Source organism: Equus caballus, chromosome 4, assembly GCF_041296265.1.
Source record: "Equus caballus isolate H_3958 breed thoroughbred chromosome 4, TB-T2T, whole genome shotgun sequence".
NCBI classification, from domain to species: domain Eukaryota; kingdom Metazoa; phylum Chordata; class Mammalia; order Perissodactyla; family Equidae; genus Equus; species Equus caballus.
The window spans coordinates 102,931,902-102,956,160 of NC_091687.1; the positions used below are offsets into that span (position 1 = coordinate 102,931,902).

General features: G+C 34.1%; 1 pseudogene; it reads left to right on the plus strand.

Moving 5' to 3' along the window:
• The first annotated feature begins 727 nt into the window (after positions 1-727).
• On the plus strand, positions 728-836 carry LOC111773325 (small nucleolar RNA U3; annotated as a pseudogene).
• The last annotated feature ends 23,423 nt before the right edge of the window (positions 837-24,259 follow it).

Below are 24,259 nucleotides of genomic sequence, written 5' to 3' on the forward strand. Positions count from 1 at the left end.
CGAGAAAATGTAAACACTGTATTGGATAATGCAGGCTGCATGCTGGCATATCATAGATGAAGAGCAAAACCATGGTAGGAAAAGTTTTCATGGAAGAGGTAGGATTTGAACTGGGCCTCTTATGATATTTTAGATTTTAATAAACTACGGATGCTACCGAAGACATAGAAAATGGGTGGTTTTCAATGAAAGATGATAATTTTAGATTTTGACATACTACTTTAGGTATTGATCATATTTCTTTTTGAAGAAATAGACAATAAAGTAGTTGGAAATAAGAAACTAGAATGCTACTGTGTGGGTCTCATAATTTTTAATTATAATCATTCAGTGAAACAAATGAATAAACTATTTAAAAAGGTGAAATGTCAGAATGTGGTCAAATAAAAAGTCACAGTATATTGAATATTGAAATTCAGCAAAAATTAGTAAACTGAGGAATTTAAGAACTCGTAATGAATAAATATTCTTATTTGGGTACAAACACTTCCATAGAATCATGGATTCTATTCCTTCCTGCCTTCAGAATCTCAAGCAATTTCCTTTCATTGGCAAACTTTAACATTAAGGAAAAGGGATTCTGAGAAATACAGTGTCCAGCTTCCCCTTGGCACTGTCCCTGTGTGTCCCTAATGAGAACATTTCTTCTTAGGGAAGTAAGACCTCTAAACCATCAGAGACCAAAATTGTATTTCACTAGGTTTAACAACAAGAGAAATGACTCCTGAAGACTACACTTTCAGGGATCATTTCTATAGTTGTTACTAGAGAAGTTTCTCTGAACATGAAGAGATTCTATTCCTTGAATCCTGGACCCATAAATTCTAGCCAGGGGAGAAATAGAAGCACTTATTGTCGTAAATGACTCACAAATAAACTTCTGCCTATAGGGTATACCTGAGATACTTGCAAGGTGTTCTAACTGAGGTTTCAGAAGCCCATTTCACCACTCTTTGAGGCCACTAGCCATTCCACCATTCTATTGGGCAGGGAATGGGGTATATGGTAGGAAACATGAATGGGCATGGGCCAATTGTTTCACTTCATTTGCTCTAAAATTATTTCCTTGTTCAGAAGAAATACTGTGGAAAATTTCCTGGCAGTGAGTAAAGCAATCTCCAAAATCATGAATGGTGTTTGGAAGGATCATTATTGGCATTGAAGGAGAATCCATCTCCAGAATAAGCGTCTATTCCAAAAAGAACAAATTGCTTCCCCTTCTGTGATGGAAGTGATTGAATGCATTTAAATTGTCACCAGGTGGCTGGCTTGTTCATTTGGGAAGTATTACCATATTGGTGGTTCAGTGTCACTTTCTGTTGTTGACATGTTGGGTACTCACCAAAAGTAATAGGCATATTATCCATAGTGAGTAGAAGCTCATGTTGTTGAGTCAGTGCATAACCCCCATGCCTCCTTCCACAGCTACTGGTTTCATCAGCCCTTTTCAGCAATGACTGGAATGGCTGGGCAAAGAGATCCACTGGCATCCTCATAATGGGCCATCTTGTCCACATGATTATTAAGAGCCTTGTCTGCTGTGCTTGCCATCTGGTGGACATTTACACAAGACAAAATTATCCTCACACTTTGCGCCCATTTCATGAGAGCTGCCCCAAGCCGCTTCATCACCAATTTTACAATATTTTTCTTCTAAGTCCATGACAGCTCAGCCAAATCATTAGCCATTGCTCAAAAATCAGGGTGGATCTGATGTTTCTCTACTCCTTTTTCCCAATGAAGCAACCAGGAATACTCCTTCAAGTTCTGCCCCCTGGAAGATTTCCCTTCACCCATGTTCTTCTGTATCATGCTTGAGTGGGGACAACGCCAAAGTCGTCTACTTCTAGGTGTTCCTAGTTTATCACGTGGAACCATCTATAGATGAATATAAACTTTTTCTTCATCAGATAACTTGTCATAGGAAACCCCTCATAAAGCTGTAAGTGTGGGTTCATGGAGAGGAGGCAGTGCTTTAAAAGTAGAGGCTTGATAGTCCAAGCCTCTTGCTCATGTAACTTAATAGTGCCTTCAGGATCTGTTCAAGCCCAATGTCATATGTACTGCTTCCACTTAATGATGGAATGCTGCTGAAAATGCCAACATTGATGGCTTCTGTGGTCAGATACCACCCAGGTCATGATAGGCAGCTCAGGTGGGATGGTATCTCATGGCACCAGTCAAATTTTCTATCTCTAGTAGAGCTTAGTATTAGGCCAGAAGTTATTTTGCTACTCTGTTGTTATTTCCAATCAAAGTGCTCTCTTCAGAATATGGAGTAGCTTTGCTTGAAAATCTTAAGAACAAGTGCTATAGTTTCTTAAATAGTGCTCATTCCATGAAACAACCTAACTGCCACCGACACTTGAAGTGCCACTAAATTTCCTGGTTCTTGTGGCTTACTTGGTAAGTGCTTTGCAGCAACACACTGTTACATATTTGTTAAATGTTGCCTCTGAAATCCAAAGGGCATTATGCTATTTTCTTTGTGGTAAGAGATTCCAGCTACAGCCTCTTGCCATTTGCCTTATTGTAGATATCTTTTCATGGACAAGATCAAAGAAAACCTTGAAACTTAATCAAAGGGTCAGAGTCTGAATTCTCAAGGGCTTTTCCATCCTGAGGCAGGCATGTATCTTACCGAGGCTTCTATAGCATTTCAATGTATCAGAATGGTATCATCAATACAGTGGACCAGCATGATGTCTTGTTAAAAGATAAAGTCAGAGAGATACCTACATATTACATCTTGAGAAGAATTGGAAAGTTGATACATCCCTAAGGAAAGTGAACACGACTTATTCTTTCTTTCTAAGTGAAATCAAATGGGTCTGGTTGTCTATATTTACTGGTAAATAGTTACAAGTGTTCATTAGATCATTAGTTGACTAGGAAGTACCAGGGGCTGTCATTATATCTTCTAGAAAAGTGACCACGTCTGGGACAGCAAGTGGTTGGAGTCTCCAGCTGGGTAAGTTTATGCTAATACACCGTTATTTCAAGATCCATCTGAGCTACCTCATCCTTAGTCTGGGGTAGTTGTTACCTTTTAGTGCCTGATGTCGCCATGCTTTGTATTCCTGTCATGTCACTTACTCCATCCTATAGTTCTTCTCATGAGACCATGTCTTACCCATATTTTCCTAATAAACGTAGTAAGCACTTAAAATCATTGGGGGATTTTAATTTAACTAAAAGTTTGTCAAATGACTTTTACTGGTAAAATTGTCTTTTAAAAATTTTTGTTTTATATGAAATGTTTAAATAAATGTTTTCTAAAGTATCTCCAATATATATCAGAACCTTTAACTACATTATACTTTTAAAAAGTCTATGCTTTCACACTCTGAGTATATAAAAGGTTGAAACAAAATGTTTCCTGAATTATGCTTGCTTTTGGGTTTTCCAAATAATGACTCAAATATAGAAAATCATGAAGTCTTAAGATATAGTTCTATTGGACAGGTTCCACAAACATAACACATTTTTAAACAAGTTTGAAAATTGAGGAAAGAAACATCTAGAAGTCCTTAGAAACTTTTGAAGCTTCTGAGAGACAAGTGATGCATTACTATTCCTGTAATTTTAACTATTTTAGATATATTTAGGCAATAATGCCCTTTTCAAAGCATCTAATTTATATCTAGGTAGCACTTTTGTATTAGTAGTCTCTGGCCCTCTAATTTTTATGGCTTCAACCATGCATACAATCCGTTAAAACACTAGTATAGAAAAAAGAACTATATCTGAAAATATTCAAATTATGATGGTAAGCAAAAATACCCATAATTTTTATGACATTTGGATACATATACCAATGACAGTGATTATGCTTCTTCTCTAAAAAAAGTCTTACTTAGAAAATAATGGATATGGCCTTGGTTCATAGAAATGTACCTTGTGAGCATTCAAACAAAATCTACTTTCAATGTCAAGAAGAAACTTAGTAAGACTATTGACATAAATGTGTGTGTTAATTTATTTGAATTATATATAAATACAAGGCAGATTTTAAAAGTATATTATTGTATAATGTTTTAAAATATTTTCTTTCTATCTATCATCTTTCAATCTCTCTACCACACAAAAGATAACCTTTTGGGAAGCATACTAAGTGAGGCTTTGTTAAATTGAAGACAACAGTAGGCAGTTCTCGGTGAGCCAAGGCAGACTCTCCTCTGTCAAGTGCTATAAAGGTAACTAAGGAGCGACCTTCACAGAAGTCATAAATGTAGAGGCAGCTTTTCAAAGCATAGTATGCATATTTAATCATTTATTAAGTGTTTTTTTTAAAGATTGGCCCTGAGCTAACATCTGTTGCCAATCTTCTTATTGTTTCCTTCTCCTTCCCTTTCCCCTTCTTTTCCCTCCCCCTCCCCCTCCTCTTCCACCTCCTCCTCCTTCTTCTCTCTTCTTCTTCTCCCCAAAGCCCCCCAGTACACAGTTGTATATTCTAGTTGTAGGTCCTTCTGGTTGTGCTATGTGGGATACAGCCTCAGCATGGCCTGATGAGCGGTGCCATGTCGGCTCCTGGGATCCGAACTGGAAACCCTGAGCCGCCGAAGCACAGGGTTCGAACTTAACCACTCAGCCATGGGGCCAGGCACTATTAAACGTTTTTTGACAAATTTCATACCCCTGCATTTAAAGCAACATTTATACTCTTGGGTTCCATCATTTTTAACAAATATACCTTTGATATTAAAGTCACTATAGTGTATATACAGGCTTTTAATTCTATACATAGCATTTCGGAAACCTTGTATTGTTTTTAAACATAATAGATATTTATCAGGCTCTCCAAGTTCACTTAGTGAGTATGTGGTCTGAGATTATGAACTAAACTTTTTCACTCCTTATATATCACTTATATATATATTTCACTCCTTATATATCAGTTATATATATAATATATATATATTGATGGAATCTAGAATTATTTTGAAATCAAACTTGAATTCAAATTTGAAATTAAAAAAAATGTTTCCCAGCAACCTAGTGAGATGTTAGCATATGAACAATAGTTTGGGATTATTTCAATTTGTTTTATAATTTTTTTCCACCATATGCGGGTTCTCCACATAGTCTCATAAAGCCCATATTCGCTGTATGGTCTACAGGTTACTGTATGATCCAATGGTCAAGCACAACAAATTGGAATTTGGATTTAGATAAATCAGTATAAAGTCTGGCTTTACTTAAAAGCTATATGACTCTGGGCAGCCTATTCAATTTCTGTGGGCTTCATATCGTAATTGTTAAAAAGATAAATATTATGCTCCCCCAAATTAGATTAACCAGAGTTACACATGTAAAGCACTTTTAGTACAATATTGGGCACAGGATAAATGCTTAATAAATTTAGATATTATTATACTTTTTGCTAGGCACTATTTTTGGCACATTCACAAACTTACAAAACCTCTCACAATTGTTATCAAAATGAGAGATAAAATCCATGATAACATATCATCCATTTTTGAAGCATATTGTACTAAATGGGGTCAAATGAACCTTAGGAGAAATAGAAGGGAAAAACAAATGAGTTAACATTTAGTCTGGAGGTGGGGGTAGTCCATGACAGGGAAGTGAGTATTAATGGAAGGGAAATAAGCACCCTCTCAACACCGTGACTTGGTAATGACTGACAGACATACAGACTAGTCCTTTCATTAGCACCAGGGTAGATGAACCACTCCTTCCCCATGAGAAGTCTCTCTGACTCACAGGTCAACCACCTGAGTCTTAGAATCCTTCAGTCAGTTGAAAGATTCAAAACCTGCATTAAACACCCAGTTCATGCCAGTAAGGTTGGCCACTTCCCCTTGATTGGGATCCATGATGGATTGTTTCATGCTGCCAAACTCTCTACACAGGAAGTTTCCACTGTGCATACAAGTTTGGGTAATTACTCTTCCTGCTGTGTACACTTCTTACTATGCTATGTTTATTTAAAGGACATAGCTTCTCTAAGGAAATACATATTCTCTATCATTTAATTAAGGGCAGGGAACATTACCTCAGTTTATAGAGTAGGTATATGAGTCTTAGAACCATCAAGTGCCTTTTTAGAAAAAATGAGTAACAGATCTAGACAGAGGCTGGCACAAAAATGCCTTTAATGTCATCTACTTTAAGTAGGGTAAAATTGGACTACTTTTACTGTAGGAAACTTTTGAGAATCTATGCATAAATGATACAAATATATCTTTTTAATCACTGGTTTTTTAATAATAAAAAAGAAAGAAGAGTTTAACAAATTTTATTCAGTTCTCTGTTTAATACTTCTTGGTGACAATAAATTGCTACATATACACTTACTTGAATTTAGTTATCCTTTTATTATCACACTAGAAATGGGTCTAGACATATAGTTGAAAATAAATCCTATTTTATGATCCTACTGTGATAAAATGGCAGATTCCCATCTTCATGCTTTTTCCAAACTAGGGTCCAGTTCTACCTCTTGAATTGTTCTTATAAATTTATTCCAGTTCATAATCATTGTCTCTAAATTATGGTAATTGGCCTTTGCTAATTTGACGAGAAAGCAGAGAACCCAAAGTAGCATTTCCCAAAGGGTTTCAGAGAAAAATTATTTCCCCAATGTGTTACACACACACAATATTTGTGGTTAAATAAGTTTGGGAAACATTAGGTTAAAATGAGTTCAAGAAATTTTGCCTACTCCAAGATAATGAAGATAACTTCCTATTTTATCTTCTAGATTATTTCTTGTTCTCCCTTACATTTAGATGTACAATTGACCTGAAATTGTGTACAGTAGTTTGGTGCATGGTCTGAGTTCCATTTTTTCCCTAACACCTTGCCCACAGCTATCCAGTGCTACGTTTATTATAAATCAAGTGTCCATATATGTTGGTTCTGTTTGTAGACTATTACGATCCTTTTGCTTTTTCTTGTACTACTGCCACATTATCTTAGTTATTATAATTTCATTGTAACTGGAGCAAGGACTCTCACCTTCAAGACTGCTTGGCTATTCTTGGCCATTTACCTTTCCACTTAAAATTTGGAATAGGCTTATCAATTTACACAAATACCTAAATACATTATTGAGGATATTTTTATAGGGTTTGAATTGAATTTACCAGTCAGTTTAAAGAGAATTGCCATCTTCAAAATATCATCTTCTAATCTCTGGTCTAGATATACCTTTCCATTTATTTAATTCATCTTTAAATTTATTTTATAATTTTCTGTGAAGAGGCATTGAATAATTTTTGGATCATTCCTACATATTCAACATATTCTGTGGTTATTGAAATTAATAAGTCAATATACACTTGATTATACTGTGGTTATTATAAACTTTCACAACTTTAATTTCTTAACTTGAAGGTGGTTTGTAGAAATTCAACTGGTTATTTTTATATTGCCCACTTCTCCAGCAACTTTGTGAAAAATCAATCATTAATTCCTATAATTTAATTAGATATTCCTTTAGATCTTTTTCAAATGCAACCATATAGTTTGTTCAAAAATAGATTCATATTGGATCTACTTTATCTGCACTGTATCTCTGTCTTTCTTAACACTTTCCTTTTGCTTGTATATACAATCATTACAACAAGAAAAGAGTGCATGGGGAATAATATATTATATTACATATGATATATAAGTAATATATCATATAATATTTCCACAATCATTGAACATCTGAAAACATTTTTATTCCTTCCTCTTTTCCATTTTTGGCTGAAATGAAGTCCATGTTGAATACTCAAAACTCTAAAATGGCAACTTATTGAAAGTGTTCTTCAACAAAAGAGTTCTGGATAAGTATTGAATTGACTTTTACAAGGAACCTGGGCCCTTAAGGAATCCAAGGGACTTAGACTTCAACTTCTCATCCCTGAGATACTAAGTAACCAAAATGGAAACTCAACGCACAGAGAATGGGAGATACCTGGGTTTATGACCTAGGATTTAGCAACTGGGTTTACAAATCCCTGGGAGAGATCAGGATCTGACAGAGCATAGTGTCTACTCTGAAAGCCTTTCCAGAAATGGCCTCCCCATCATGGTGTTCTAGTTTAAGAAAAAGAGCAGAACATGTGAGATTCAACTCAGAGCTATAATGTTCTCAAGAAACAAAGCATATAGAGGGCATTTTTGTAGTGTTGAAGACACTCCTTCAATGCCTTATGACGTCTTGGAGTGATCTTTTTTGTTAAAGGGTCAATATAAGGGGTCTTTAGGGGAGCAGCATTTTTTTTAATGTACTTCTTTTCAAGTAATTGTCCTAAGACTTCTACCACCATGTCAAGTTAGACCATACATACAGTCATACATTCTTGAATATCAGTTACATGATAAATTCCTGCTGGAGTTTAGCTCCATGCAAAAGCTTATCCATCTTTTTGTTGTCTTACCTTCTGTTTATTGTTGAACCAAACTCTGATCATAATTTCATAAATCAGTGCATCTCACATCCCTGTTAATATCTATTCTCTCTTCCCCTATAAGATGAGCTTCCTATTTTTTAAATTTATTATAGCTAGCCATATTTTCATTGTATTTGGTCTGTTACACTCCCTCAAAGTCTTATGTTAATAAATAAAATTTAAATGTAAGCCAAATGAATAAGTGTAATTGTAATCAAATAGAGTTGACAAAAATTTTATGATAAAGTAGAAATAACTGAAAATTACTTCAAGAATACTAAGTATGCCTATAAGAGTAAGTTGCATGGCTTAAAATTATATGTGCCATAGTTTATCAAGATACTCTCCCATTGTTAAATATTTAGTTTTTTTATGATTTCAGCTTTTATAATAATCCTCCATTGATCACCTTTATAACTATATATCGGAACAAAAATTTAATCTCTATTATAAATTGCTAAAATAAAATCTCAAATTCAAAAGATATTTACAGTTTTAATTATGTTGATAAATAACTTTTAAGTTCTCCTTTTGTACCAACTTATAATTGGAAATAAAATATACCTTACAGTTTCGGAGAAATATGACAGACTAAGCAAATATTTTAGTCTAGCCTCCATCCTCAAAAGACATTACCAGAATTCTAAGTGATTAAAATGAGGGTAAACCCATAAATGTAAAAGGAACAAAATGGGTAGCGGATTAACATATTGGGGAGATTCTATGTTTTTCATAAAAGTAAAAGCAGACGGAACATATTGGTAAATTTGAAGGAGCATATAACTCCCAAATTCCAGATCATGGTAGAAGAGAAATGCAAAAATAAGGGAGTCTGAACTGCACAGCTGAAACCCAGAAAAATCTTTCTACTTGGACTCAGAAGGTGTAACATTAGGACTGAAAAAAGTGGTGAAGTACAAGGTGAAGCCATTTGCCTTCATCCTACACACACACACGGAACTAGACTGCATTGTGAGATCGATTTAATCTCCAAAAATTTAAATGAACACCTTAGAAAGGATTAACTCTGTTAGACTATATGCTATTATTCCAGCATAAAGTGCTTCTAATTCTGAATTTATGGTGTCTCCCGTTTTAAAGGTAGTTTTCCACCATTTCTGTATGAAGGAAAGTTTGCCAGTCAACAGGCTGTGCACCTGTACTTCCCTATTAAACACCCCATTCAAGAGAAAATTAAGGACACGAGACGTGTAGCAACTAATTCTACTAACTAATCTAATCCTTTACTCCTTAACTAGAATGAAAAACCAAGCATTAGTAGATATACACAGCAAATCAGCAGCACAAAAGGAGAAAAATGAGTCAAATATACAAAAACGTGACGCCACGAGAAAACAGAGATCATTCACAGACAGCAGAGAATTTTTAAAAATTTACTATCTTCAGAAGAGTTCTAGATGATGCTTCTATAAAGCAAGAATCATGAATAGGATTGAATGACAAAATAACTCTCAAAAAAGAACTTTTGGAAATTAAAAATATATTGACAAATTAAAAATAAAAATCAACAGCAGAATTAGAAGATAAATTTGAATTATTCTTCCAGCACGTGTACATGAAAACGTAAAAAGAGAAAGCCTATAAAAGAAAATAAATTGTTTAAGACTATCAGTCTAAATAGCCTGATATCTAATAAACAGGAGTTTTTCAAAGGGAGAACATTAAGGAAAAAGTAGGGAGAAAATTACTGAATAAATAATATAGGAAATTCTCCCAGAACTAAAGAGAGATCTATCTCCAGATTTAACAGGGCTCTCTGATTGCTGAACTCAATAAATAAATAATTATTCAAAGGCACATTATTGAGAAATTTCAGAAGACCAAGTATAAAAAGATTATTCCAACTACTCAGCCATAAAAAAAGACGAAATTGGCCCATTCACAACAACGTGGATGGACCTCGAGGGCATTATGTTAAGCGAAATAAGTCAGTCAGAGAAAGACGATCTCTATATGACTCCACTCATAGGTGGAAATTAGTATATTGAGAAGGAGATCTGATCGGTGGTTACCAGGGAAAAGGGGGGGTGGGGGGAGGGTACGAAGGGGGAAGTGGTGTACCCACAACATGACTAACAAAAATGTACAACTGAAATCTCACAAGCTTGTAATCTATCATAACATTAATAAAAAAAAAAAAAAAAAAAAAAAAAAACTCTTTGCTGAAAAGCCCCATTCAAAATAGGCTCCATGTCAAGACTATACCATTGCCAGAGGTAACTTAAATGCCTGGTGGTTATGCTATGTTTTGTCTTTTTGCACAGCTTGAAGCAGTTTGACAAGTGGGGCTGGGTGTGGGTTTGAGGGAAGCTCAGGACAGGAGCTTACCTGTATCCTTTCCAAGCCTCTTCTAATAGAGGATGCTGTTGGCCTTAACCAGTGAGTTAAGTTTTAAATAAAAGAACCAAACTTAGCCCCTTGACACTTATGAAACACGTGTAAGGTTCTTTTTATTCGTGTTATTCATCTTCCCTGCAGAAACTGAAATCAAGATTTAGTTCTTAAAATTAGTCAGCAATGCGTGTTCATGATTCTTTCCTCTCTGATATGATCAAAGATGTGTACTCAAAAACAAACACTTCTCGCCCCTTTCATGCTCATATTTTTGTTGATAACCATGGAGAAAAAGAAGCTGAAAGGAGAAAAGTTAAAAACTGTGACAACCAAGCAAAATTATAACTAAAAAGCAGTCTTAAAAAGGGGAGGGGGAAAAGGGAGGGGGAAAAGGGAGGGGGTTGTGCTTTATCCTTCTGTTTAAAGTATCAGTGGGCTTCATTATGGAAACCTGGTTCTTTGTAGTCACCATTCTAAAAATTCTTTTTTTGTCTGGCATTTTTAGATTTTTATAGGAGTATGAAAAGTGCTATCAAAATAAGAATTGTTGCATTGTAATATAAATTGAATTAAATTAATATATTTTAGAAAAAAAAATAAAAATAAAAATAAAAAGATTATTCCAAAAACATCTACAGAATACCAAGAAAAAATATTAACATGAAGCAATTTGTCATAATTACTTCAGATTTTTAAATCAGCAACTTTGGATACTAAAAGAAAATGGCAATAATTACTTCAAAATTCTGAGGCAGTAGTATTTTGAACTTAGAATTTTAAAGCCACTTGAGAAACTCAAGAAATCAGAAAGTGTAAATTCCCATATAACATTCTGGAGAAGGTTATGTGGGGACACATTTACACAAAACAAAGTTGACAACCACAGATGAATGTGGGAAAAAAGAAATAACAGATTTAACTGGGGAGCCCAGAGCAAATGAATCCTTTCTAGCTGGCTTAGTAACAGGAAAATGTGAACAAAAAATTCCTAAAACAAAACAATCCTTTTCCAGAAAATAATGTTACGAATATAAGGAAAAGTGAAATTGCCATGTTCTGAAGCTACTGATGATGTTAAGAAAAGATCTATTTGAAGTTGACAATATACTATTCTTCCCTGAGTAGCACAGAGATTGTGACACTAGACCACATGGGGAGAGCTGTAACGCCACCATACTCCTTGGCTTTTCAGTGAAAAATATCTCCATAATTATAATAAAACAAATAGTGATTTTCAGCTTTTAGAATCAACCTACAGACAAAGTCAACAGACTGTGGTTTTAAGAGAAAAATAAATAGTAAATGTATTCAATTTTGAAATACTATTTTAAATATAATTAGCAGGTGTTAAGAGAGAAAGTCAAAAAGAACGAGTCAAGAGTAGGATATGGATTGTTCCTTCTTCACTTAGATAATAGGAATTCAACATATTCAGAAAAGAATAAGAAATTCAACTTTCATTATATTATTGAAAGTTTTAAGTAGGTACTCTAAATGTGTAAATAAACGTAATCAAATTTAAGAGGAGAGAGAATAGAGATGAAAGATGAGTGGGACTGGATTTAATAATTGAGTAATGCTAGGTAAAAGGAGTAATATGGAGAAAAGCATAAAAGCACAATATTTTAAGGTGCAGTGAATAAATCAATATGAATATCAATATGGAAATAACAGTAGGAGATGCAGTTAGAGAACTAAAATGAGACCTGACAGGAATAAATGGTTTCTTCTTTTAGACAAATATTATTGTGTGAGAAGTGAAAATCTTTGATTTCCTCAATAGGATGCTTCCTACCAAAGGAAACAAATTGAAGTTAAAAACTCGTCTTAACCTACCATTTTAAAAAACACTTTTTATGCAGGAAATGAGTTTCCTCTTAACAAAAAAAAAACTGCAAGCCAGTTGAATGAAGAGGAGCTTCAATGGACGTAGAATGAAAAGACATTAGTCAAGATAGGAGAATAGAGAAAGTTTCCTTATTGCTAGACAGACAGAGTACAGAAATCAGGAAGTCTGTGCGTAAATGAAGGACTTGAAAAAATGTTGCTGACTCAAATTCTAAATGTGATAGAGTGTCGAGAAGGAGCAAGACAGAGATTCTGTGATTAGCCACAGCAACAAATCCACCATTTGAAATGGAGCAATAACTCAAGGTCAGAGACAATGTTTCTAGCCATCAATACTACTTGTTTTCAATCATTTTGCGTCCTTTGTAAGATGCAGATGCAAAAATTATAAAGGTTTACCTTCAATTATATATCAGGATAGAGTATTTCAATTAAACATAGAGGATTCCTAAAACAACTTGATCAAATTCTATATGGGAAATAATGCTACTTCTTTTAATTAATGACTAATTTACTTTCAAGGAGATTGATTATTAGATGGTAAATATACATTATTTAACATAATAAATGGAGATAGCTAAGATAATATTGCTGGAGAAATCTTGAATCTTCAATTTCCTTATATTTATGTGCCTAATACTACAACCTTAACATAGCCATAATGCGCTTTTATACTATTATGAAAAAGTGAAACTGATTTTAATAACTAACTAAATGGTTTCAATCAAATATTAAGCATCTAAATAATGGCCCCTGCTAGATTGTACCATTTATTTTGATTTGGTTAACTGCAAATATTAAAAGTATTTTCTGCCCCATCTTTGTGACATACTGGGAAGATCAGAATCTCTTTGGCTTTTCCTATTTGACTTGTAAGCATAACACTACCTTTTAAAAATATGATATATTAATTGTTATACTGTTAATACTGAGTTCGATAGGATTATAAAATTTTAAAATTGAATCTTAAAAAATCATATGCTCACAAACCTCAGTTCTCTGGCTCCCCAGAGAAAAACTGAACACATGTAGGTCACTGCTTTGTTTATACCAATGGAAAGGAGATCACATTAACACCTCAGTGTGGCAGGCAGCAGTGGCATACTCTGCCTTTTGATCACAGGCTGGGTGAAAATATTTGCAAATCATACATCTGATAAAGAACTTGAGGGGCTGGCCCCATGGCATGTATGTTAAGTTCACGCACTCTGCTTCTGTGGCCTGGAGTTCACGGGTTCGGATCCTGGGCATGGACCTATACACCGCTCATCGCGCCATTCTGTGGCAGCATCCCACATACAAAATAGAGGAAGATTGGCACAGATGTTAGTTCATGGACAATCTTCCTCAAGCAAAAAGAGGAAGATTGGCAACAGATGTTAACTCAGGGCCAAATTTCCTCATCAAAGAAAAAAAGAACTTGAGTCTATAATATTTACATTAAAGAACTATCAAAACTCAAAAGAAAGCAATTCAACTAAAAGATGGGGAAAAATTTGAACAGACACTTCACCAAGAAAGATGCATAGACAAAAAAGCACATGAAAAGATGCTCAACATAATCATTAATGGAATGCAAATCAAAATAAAGGAAATGCCATTACAAACCTATTAGAATGACTAAAATGAAAAAGAGTGAACACATCAAGTGTAGGGAAGAATGTGTATAAACAGTACCCTCTTATATTGCAATTGTACAAACACTTTGGAAAACAGTTGACAGTTTCTTGAAAATTTAAACATACGCCAGCATGATCCAGTCATTCCATTACTAAGTATTCAGCCAAGAGAAAGAAGGCGTATGCCCAAACAAAGATTTGTGCAAGATTCTTCATAGCATCTTTATTTGCGATGGACAACAACTGAAAACAACGCAAATTTCCATCAACATATGCACGGATAAATAAACTGTAGTATATCTGTATAATAGAATAATACACAGCAATAAAAATAGAACGAACTATTGATATGCCCTGTGATGTAAATTAATCTCAAAAAATATGCTGAATGAAGAAAGCCAGACAAGAATAAAGTACATGCTGGATGAATCATAATACAGAATTTTAGGAAATGCAAATTAACGCACAGTGACAGAAAGGAGATCAATGTTTGCCGGGGAAGGCAGGTTGGGGTGGGGATACAGAGAGAGAACTTCTTTTTTTGATGGTTATGTTCATTATCTTGACTGTGGTGATGACTTTATCGAAAAGTTATTAAGTTCTTCATTTTAAATGCGTGAAGTTTATTACATGTCAATTACACCTGAATAATACTGATAACAATTATGAATAGCAATGCTTAAATGAATAAAATCAAAAACTAACTTTGAAAGGCATCCGACGAATAATAAATATACGAATAGATGTGTGTGTCTGTATATGTGTGTGTGTTAAAGAAAATATAGTATAATGTTTATCACGTGATATTTACTGATTCACTTTATACTTTTTCAACTTTCCATAAATTTGAAATTTTTCATAGTATCTCAAGAAATTCTATTTAACCGCTTAAAAACATAGAAAAGGAAAGATCATTTTCTGATACTTTTATGTTGTGAGGATAATAATGGTACTAAAACATGAAAATATTACTCACAAATAAAACCAGACAAATCTCTCACATGAATATGAAAGCAGCATAACTAGGTATCAACAAACACAATCCAGGAAAATTTTTAAATAACAGTTCATTTCCGAATAGAGTTTTATTCCAGCAATGAGACAATAATTCAATTTTTAGGAAATTGTCTCACATAATTAAAGAAAAGAATCATATGACCATATACATGTATGCTGAAACGGCATTTTGCAAAACAACAACAATTCAATAAACCAACACTATAGAATTGATAAAAACTTTCTTGACATGTTAAATTCCAAAAGCTAGCATTATATTTAATAGAGAGTAATAATTTTAAAAAAGACAAAAACACAAACAAAATTATGTGCCTCCCACCACATAATTACTGAATTTTTTAGTATAAGTACAAGGCAACATTATTAAAAAGTGAAAAAATAATGATATTAATAAAAATAAAGTTCTAAAAATTTGAAGAGACAAACAAATTTTCTGTTTTATTTGTGGATGATGTAATTATATGACTGGAAAAGTCACAGACTATCTAGCAACTACTCTATTCAATAAATAATTTGGTTTGATTGTGTGATACATTACTAACACGCAGAAAATAAATGACATTTACATGTGTCATAAATAAATTAGGAGATATAATGGAAGATATTATTTTGGAATATGCTAAACAGGAAGGGTGTAGGGCCTTTATAAAAATAATGTAAGCTCCAACACTAACTCTTGAACAAATAAAAAAAATTAGTTTTTATTTTATTAATATGTTTAAAAGTTACTATGTTTTAATCACAACATCTAGCATCAAATTTGATGTCAGTTTTACTAATTTAATTGACATTTAATAAAATCTTAACAACATTTTCCAAGGCTATAAAAGATAATTTTAAAGGTAATATGTGAATATTCAGGATATAAAATATAAGCATAAAGAGGGCAGATATACCCCATTATAGATTAAAACATACTCTTAATCTTAAGTCATTAAAGTACCACGGCATTATTTCATGAATATAAATACAACCAATGAATTGAAAGTCCAGAAGTGGACTTGATACTTAATAAGTGACAAAGGTGGTATTCTAAATCTTTAAATCAGTGGAGAAAAGAAAGATTCTTCAATAAATGATATTAGAACAAACATAAAGCAATCCAGAAAAAAAAAATTCAATCTAAATTTCAGTATCTATACATTCTACAGTAGGATAAATTCCAAATATTTCAGTAATTTAAGTGTAAGTAATTGAAAGGTGAGCGAATTATGGTATCACTTCATAGTTAAGAAGAAATCTCACCATGCCAAAAAGTCCAGAAGTCCTAAACTTCTTTAAAAAATTAAATAACCACATCTTAACATATTTCTGCACACAAAACACACACACACAGAAAATCAAAAGGTGAAAGAGAAATTATAAACTGGGCAATAATATTTGCAATTCATACCACATAGTGAAAATGCCAATTTTTATGAATACCAGTGAGAAAAAGAGAAACAGCCTAATTAAAAACCGGGAAAGTAGTATAAAAGTGGATCTTAACTATATTGAATTATTTTAACACAAGATAAATGGAAATTCGAGTTGCACTGAGATACAATTTTCACCTATCACACTGGCAAATACATAAAATTGATCACACATTTCATTAGTGAGCCAGTTCAAAAAGAAACTTATACTTTCATGGAGATATTGTAAATTGGTCAATCCCTGTGTCAATATTTCTCAAAAGTGCAAATGAGTATATGTTTTGTTCCAGGTATTTCACTTCTAGGAATTTGTCTTGCAGATATCATCACGGATATGGAAAATGTTCTATGTGCAAGATTATTCAATCAAGGACTTTTGTAACAGCAAAAGTTTGGAAACAACTTAAATGTATACCAATAATGGATTGTTTATGAAAGGCAGGCATAGCCATACGATGGAATGCCATTTGAAAAAACATGGAAGACCAGTTCTTCGAATAAATTGGGTTGGAATTAGCAACAAGATAAGTATAACATCAAAGAGAAAAGATCTGTATTTTACAAGCATTTCTGCTTTTTAAAAAAATGAAAATGACATAAATCTGTACTGGGATAAAAATATCTAGAAGACTAAAGAATAACAAAAGTTACCTATTAGGAATTATACAAACTTAGTAGATGAGTAATAAAGTGAGGGACATCTTACATTGGATCTCTTTCTATACTTGTTTTAATGTTTAATCCACGTAAACGTATTGTTAATTTAGAAAAAAGTTAAAAAATGTAAAACTGAATCATTAAAAATCCAGTGATGGGAACTTCTGGTTACAACCCTAAGGTTAGAAATCATTACCCCCATTGTAACAAGAAAGAAAGGAACATAGGGAGATTGACAATCAATGACTCTTCTTGGACACACCAGCAAACTAAAGTCGCAAGGCATACTGGCACTGAAATTTGGAAAGACAGACAAATCCAGAGTCACAACCGAGAGCTGCCTACCTGGAGCAGAAGCTGCTGGAGTCATAAAATGGTGGGGATGCTTGAGTGGTGATTTTGATGATTTGCTGCAGTCTAAGTGTGGACCAGCATGAAAGAGAGAAACTCCTAGAGACTGCAGTCTTAGGAGCCCCCAAATTTTCCTGAGTTTTATGGTTAGGATTCCCTTCAGATTCTCATGGAGAAGAGCAAAGAAAGACTCCTTGTGGCTTGGGCAGAGAGAGGGAAAAAGTAATCACTTTGAAATATCCCCAGAGCATTCTCCAGAACAGAAGTTTATGCTCTGGAGAAAATAATTTACCAGAACCTTATCCCACCTGGGGGAAGAATGTTTCTCCTGCTCCATCCTCCTGGAAACTTCTTGTCTTAGTCAAGGGTATGGAGAGAGAGAAAAAAAAAGAAAAGTTATGGAGAGTACATCCCAGAAACGCAGGCCCAATAAAAGACTAAGATTTAATTGGAAAATTAAAGTATAGAATGCGCCTGCTCTCCCACACCTTACCACCACACCGATATAACAACAGTGGATTATAGCTTTGGAATTATCAGACAGAACTTAAAATAAGCATGATAAATATGTTAAGGGTTCTAAAGGAAAAAAGACACAATATGCAAGAATACATGGGTAATATGAGGACAGAGGTGGAAACTCCAAAAGAATCCAAAGGAAATGTTAAAAATCAGAAATACTGTAAGATAAACAAAGAATGCCTTTGACGGACCCATCAGTAGACTGGACATGGCCAAGAGAATAGCCAGTCAGAATGAATCGTCAATCCTTAAAGGTGGGTTTGAATACTGATTTCCCCTCAAAGAATATAATGTGGAAAGGATCACTTTACAGTAGAGAAACCTGATAATCAGTACCTCTGCCAGGTGATCCAAGTCAACAACGACAGCTATAAATCATGTTAGTAGTTTGTACCTTTGATATGATGTGACAAAAATGACTTTTTAATTCTGTGATTTCTGTCTTTCAAACACGTAACTCCATTCTAAACATAAGAAAAACATCGGACATCCCAATGAGGGACATTCTGCAAAATACCTGATGAATACTACTTAAAATTGCCAAGATTATCAAAAGCAAGGAAAATCTGAGAAAACATCACAACCAAGAGGAGCTATAAGGAAACATGACAAATTAAATTTTTCTCATGACGAACTAAATTTAATGCAGTATTCCGGATGAGAGACTGAGAAGAGAAAGGACATTAGGTAAACACTTTAAAAATTTGAGTGAAGTGTGGACATCAGTTAATAATAATGTTTCAATACTGCTTTGTAACAAGTGTATAAGACTAAGGTAAGATGTTAATAGAATGGAAAATTCTCAAAACTGTCCTAAAATTAAAAGTTTATTTAACAAAATCTCCAGACAATGTAATACTATTAAACACTAAAAAGAAATGAACTATCAAGCCATGAGACAATATGGAGGAACTTTAAATGTATATTACTAAGTGAAAGAAGTCAGTCTGAAAAATTTACATACTGTGTGATTCAAACTCTATGACATTCTGCAAAAGGCAAAACCATGGAAATAGTAAGAAAGATCAGTGGTTGCCAGAGGTTGATGGGAGGAGGGTTGAATAGGCAGAGCACAGATGATTTTTAGGGCAGTGAAATACTCTGTATGATACCATAGTGTTGGATACAGGTCATCGTCCTTTTGTCCAAACCCATTGTCCAGACCCCACCAAGAGTGAACCCTAATGTAAGCTATGGACTTTGGGTAAATATGTTGTGTCAATGTAGGTAGTGTATGGTGGGGGCCGGGGGTATATGGAAAATCTCTGTACTTTCCCTTCAATTTTCCTGTGAACCTAAAACTGCGCTAAAAACAAAAAAGTCTTGATAAAAAAAAATTTTTAAATCACAATGCGAGATTTTAACATTTCTTTCTTAAAAATGAGAGTCTAAGTAGGTGCAAGAATAGAAAATATGGGGTCCAGCCCAGTGGCATAGTGGTTAAGTTTGTGCACTCCACTTCAACAGCCCAGGGTTTGTGGGTTCAAATCCCAGGTGTGGCTCTAACACTGCTCATCAGGCCACACTGTGGCAGCATCCCACATAAAATAGAGGAAGATTGGCACAGATGTTTGCTCAGTGACAATCTTCCTCAAGGAAAAAGGAGGAAAATTGGCAACAGATGTTAGCTCAGGGCCAATCTTCCTCATACACACACACACACACACAAAATAGAAGATATATAGCAGGTTGGAAAAAAAATTAGCACATTTTACTAACATAGAGAGTCAGAGAAAGAAGCCTGCAATCAACAAACAATGGACTCTTCTATTTCTAAAAATTGACAATTTGTAGGTCACAAAAGAGGCTACAACTCCAAAGAATTAATCAGTTATCTACATAACTTATTCTTTTTTCACAATGAAATTTGGTTAGAAATCAATCATTAAAATGGTAGCAAAAATAAGTTTGAAATCTAAAAATACAATCCATGGATTAAAGAGAAAATACTCGGAAGATTTTAAAATTTAGGAGATGCAGCTCAAGTGGTACATTGAAGAAAATGTATTTATTCCAAAAAAAAAAAAAAAAAAACCAAACCAACCAAAATATCCAAATTATAAAAGACAAAACTTCAAGGTAGGGGAGAGTTGAGGTGGGGCTATTCTGAATAGGCAGAACACAGAGGATTCTTAGGACAGTAAAAATATTCTATGATATAATGATGATGGATACCTCTGTATCTTTCTCTTAATTTTGTTGTAAACCAAAACCTGCTCCAAAAAAACAAAATCTTCCTTTTTTTACAAAGAACTTCAAGCATAAAACTAAAACATCTAAAGAAAAAAGTAATAAAGCTGTGAGTGTGAATTTATATTTTGGGGAGGCAAATTTGATAGTTTATTTGGACAAAAAGAAAAGTTTTAAAATCCTGGATTAAATATTTAAAATAAATCTTAATGTATCAAAATTTTAAAAGGATTAAAAGGAATGACCTAGTCAAAATCCATGAGAAAGCCAGAACCCAGAGACATAAGAGAGCATAGAAGTCATGTTGACCTTGAACAAGGCACAGTTGAACTTTCATTTTGATGGATTTATGAGATGAGCAGAATAAAAATAAAAGCAAAGTACCTTTGGGCCAGCCCCAGTGGCCTAGTGGTTGAGTTCAGCATGCTCCACTGTGGGGGCCTGTGTTTGGTTCCCGGGCGCAGATCTACACCACTTGTGCGTCAGTGGCCATGAAAAACAAAGTACCTTTTCCTGAAGAAGGGGGCTTTTAAGAGGAATCCTTCTGTTCGACTGAACCAGAGGTAAATGTTCCTCAGGCAATTGCAAAGAAAGCTGAGTTGTTGCTGAGCCAGAAAAACAATTTCCCTGGGAACTTGTAATTATAAGTCAGCTGTTGCAAATCAGGTTCTGAACTGAAGCCTGAATTCCCAGCCCTTGGGTGTCTAAACAATCTCACCATATATACCAAAGAGCTGAAAGAACCACAATCTTGGTCAAATATGTTACTATATCTCTCTGAGAAAATTACAGAATAAACATACAAAAATTAGAAAAAGATATAGATGGTTTGGAAAACAAACAATTAAACACCTTCTCAGGAGGATGGCAGCTTCATTTGTGTCTCAAAGAGGCCTGTTGGACGATGAACAAAGACAATGAGCAGCCCAAAGGAAAACATTACATCCACAGAAGGTACATGGAACAGATAACAGCTGAAACAACACACCACAGAAAGAGTCCACAAAAACTTCTGATCAGGATTGCAAATCAATAATGCTTACTATTTAAAAATAAAATGAAAATCAATTTTAAAAATGTCTTCAGGGACCATAAAACCATAAAATGTGACCTAAGGGGTTGAAAAAGCACAAAATAGAATACCTAGAAAGTCACTTTTTATACCTGAAAGACATATTTTTTTTTTCATTTTCAGTAATTTTAGTATGATATGTCTGTCTGGATATAGTTTCTCTTGGAATTATTCTGACTGATGATTTGTAAAGTTCCTTGAACCAGCAGACTATTTTTCACTAATTTTGGAAGTTGTTGGTCTTTGTGTCTTCAAATATTGCATCTTCCATGATCTCTTTCTCTGTTCCTTCAAGGACTCTAGTAACGTGCAATTTAGACTTTAAACCATATCCCATATATCTCTATCGTTTTCTTTTCCATGCTTTAATATGGATATTTGCTTCTAATCTTTTTTCCAGTCTACTCATTCTCTCTGAAGCTGTGTCAAATCTATCATGAGAACCATCATTGAGCTATTAACTTCGTCTTCAATTATAAAAATAATATCCCATATTTTATATTTTTAATTTCTCTGGTAAAAGTCTCCATTGTACCATTTAATCTCCTGAATGTATTAAATACGATGGTTTTAAACTACTACTGATAACTCTGATAAATGAATCCCCTGCTTTTCTATTTTTATTACCTGTTTCTTCTTCTGGGTTTCTATTATATTTTATTGCCTGTTAGGTTTAATTGAAGGATACCCATTTTTATGAAAAAAAAAAAAAAAAACAGAGTTCCTTTGAGGCTCTGGATGATGTTATTGTCCTCTGGAGGGGATACAGTTTAGTTCTCATAGATGATTTTGCCAGGAACAGATAAACTTAATTAATTCAGAAATTGAGCTGATAAGAAACATGGCTTCAATTCTTAGGGTGTGGGTTTGTTTCTAGTATCCCTATGATGTAGCCTTGTGGGGTCCCAGTGGAAAGCATGGATTTTTTTCTCTTGTGAAGCTGTAAGTTTCTTCTTACCAGGTTTCTTCCTAGGCTATAAACTCCTGTTGTTGTTGTTATCCTTTCCCCATAAAATTGCCAAGACTTCTGTCTAGTACCTCATCCTCTCCCCATGGCTTCCAGCTAGCTTCTCAGCCATTTAGCTGATGTTTTTAAATGACAAAGTATCTAGAGGTGAAAACTGGCATCAAATGCAAGGTTCACCTCTCTGGAGTTCTCTTTTATCCATATTCTTGGATTTGACACTCCTCCAATGCCTTCAAATAGGTACTGTTTATTTTATAGTTCATTCAGCTATTCTAATTGCTCACAGTGACTCAGTTTGTCCTACACTGGCTAGTGTGTCCCTGCTGGAAGCATCACCCTTGAAGAGATTTCTTTTAGGTATCAGATGCAAAAGTTTTATACATATATTTCATCTATATTTCATTGACAAGAGTTTAGGCACATGGCCCCATATATCTGCCATTGAAGCTAGAAAATATAGACTATAACTGACGCATATGTTCCTAGCCAAAATATGGTGGGAATTCTCTATTAAAATGTAAAAGAATGATGTAGGAAATATTGAGGGATAATTAGTAGGCTCTGGTACACAGATTATACAACATCCTTATTCATTTTGTTCTCCCCCCACCCCATTGGAATATAATCTCTGAGAGGGAGTATTTTCTACTTTGTTTACTTGGTTCTGTTTGTATTGTGTTTTTATGTATATAATATTGTATCCTACGTGCCTAGAATGTCCTGGTACAGGGAAGGTAAATATTGATAAATATTTGTGATGTATGGAAGGCTTTCCTAAGCACATTGCTAAATGCAAAATCATACATCTTCAGTTTTTTGGAGAATGATCTTCCATAATTTTAATAATGTTACAGTATCAATGTATCATGAAGATATAATAAATTACTTTAACAGTAGAAGTGCCAACATTCTCTAACAAAGTCAATGGAATATAAGAAAATAAGTTATGTCACATTTTTTTTCCTACACAAAAGACCTCTACTTTCATCAAACATTTTTTAAAATATAATTGTCAAACCACTAATTATATTGTTCACTCCCCTTTGGACATACTCAACTATGTTAGTCTTTCTTAAATCTAATGCTCCAAAATAAAAATAATACAAAAAGAATGGTCTGATCAGCTTTCAGGTTTAATGAAGGAAAAATTTCCATTAGCTCATTTATTCACCATATTCTTGATCCATGTTGCTATAGAAAACTTGAACCAGTGAGGTAGCAGAAATTTCTTAGTTAAAAATGGAATGATCTCCAAGATCCACATGCACAACACAATTAGAACTTTTACTCTGAAGCACATTAAACACAACCTAATCTTTCTTCACCTTCAGCAACTGTCACAGTTCTGGAAATTACAACTATGAAATATTATTTCCTGTAAATTATAAATATTAAAAGAATTGAATTATTGCTCAGTTGATAAAATTACAATAAAATTTGTTTGACCCTAGTTTAGATAGCCAGTATCTATATCAAGTACCTTATTTAGGTATTTGCTACACTTTTGGTTTCTTACCAATTTATTGTGTAAATTATAGAACAAAAACACAAAATGTGACCACTATCATTATTTTTGTCCAAAGTTTTGTGGTCAGTAACTAGATTGGCTTTTACTGCTATTGATATTGGGTAGGTTGAAAGTCTGGTAGGTTGAATAATGGTCCTCCAAGGATGTCCACCTCCTAATCCTGGAAACTATGGATATGTTATGCTCCATAGCAGTAGGGAATTAAGGTTGCAAGTGGAATGAAATTTGCTAATCCACGGACCTTAAAATAGGGAAATTATCCTGAATCATCCAGGTGGGCCCAGTGTGATCACGTGAGTTCTTAAAAGCA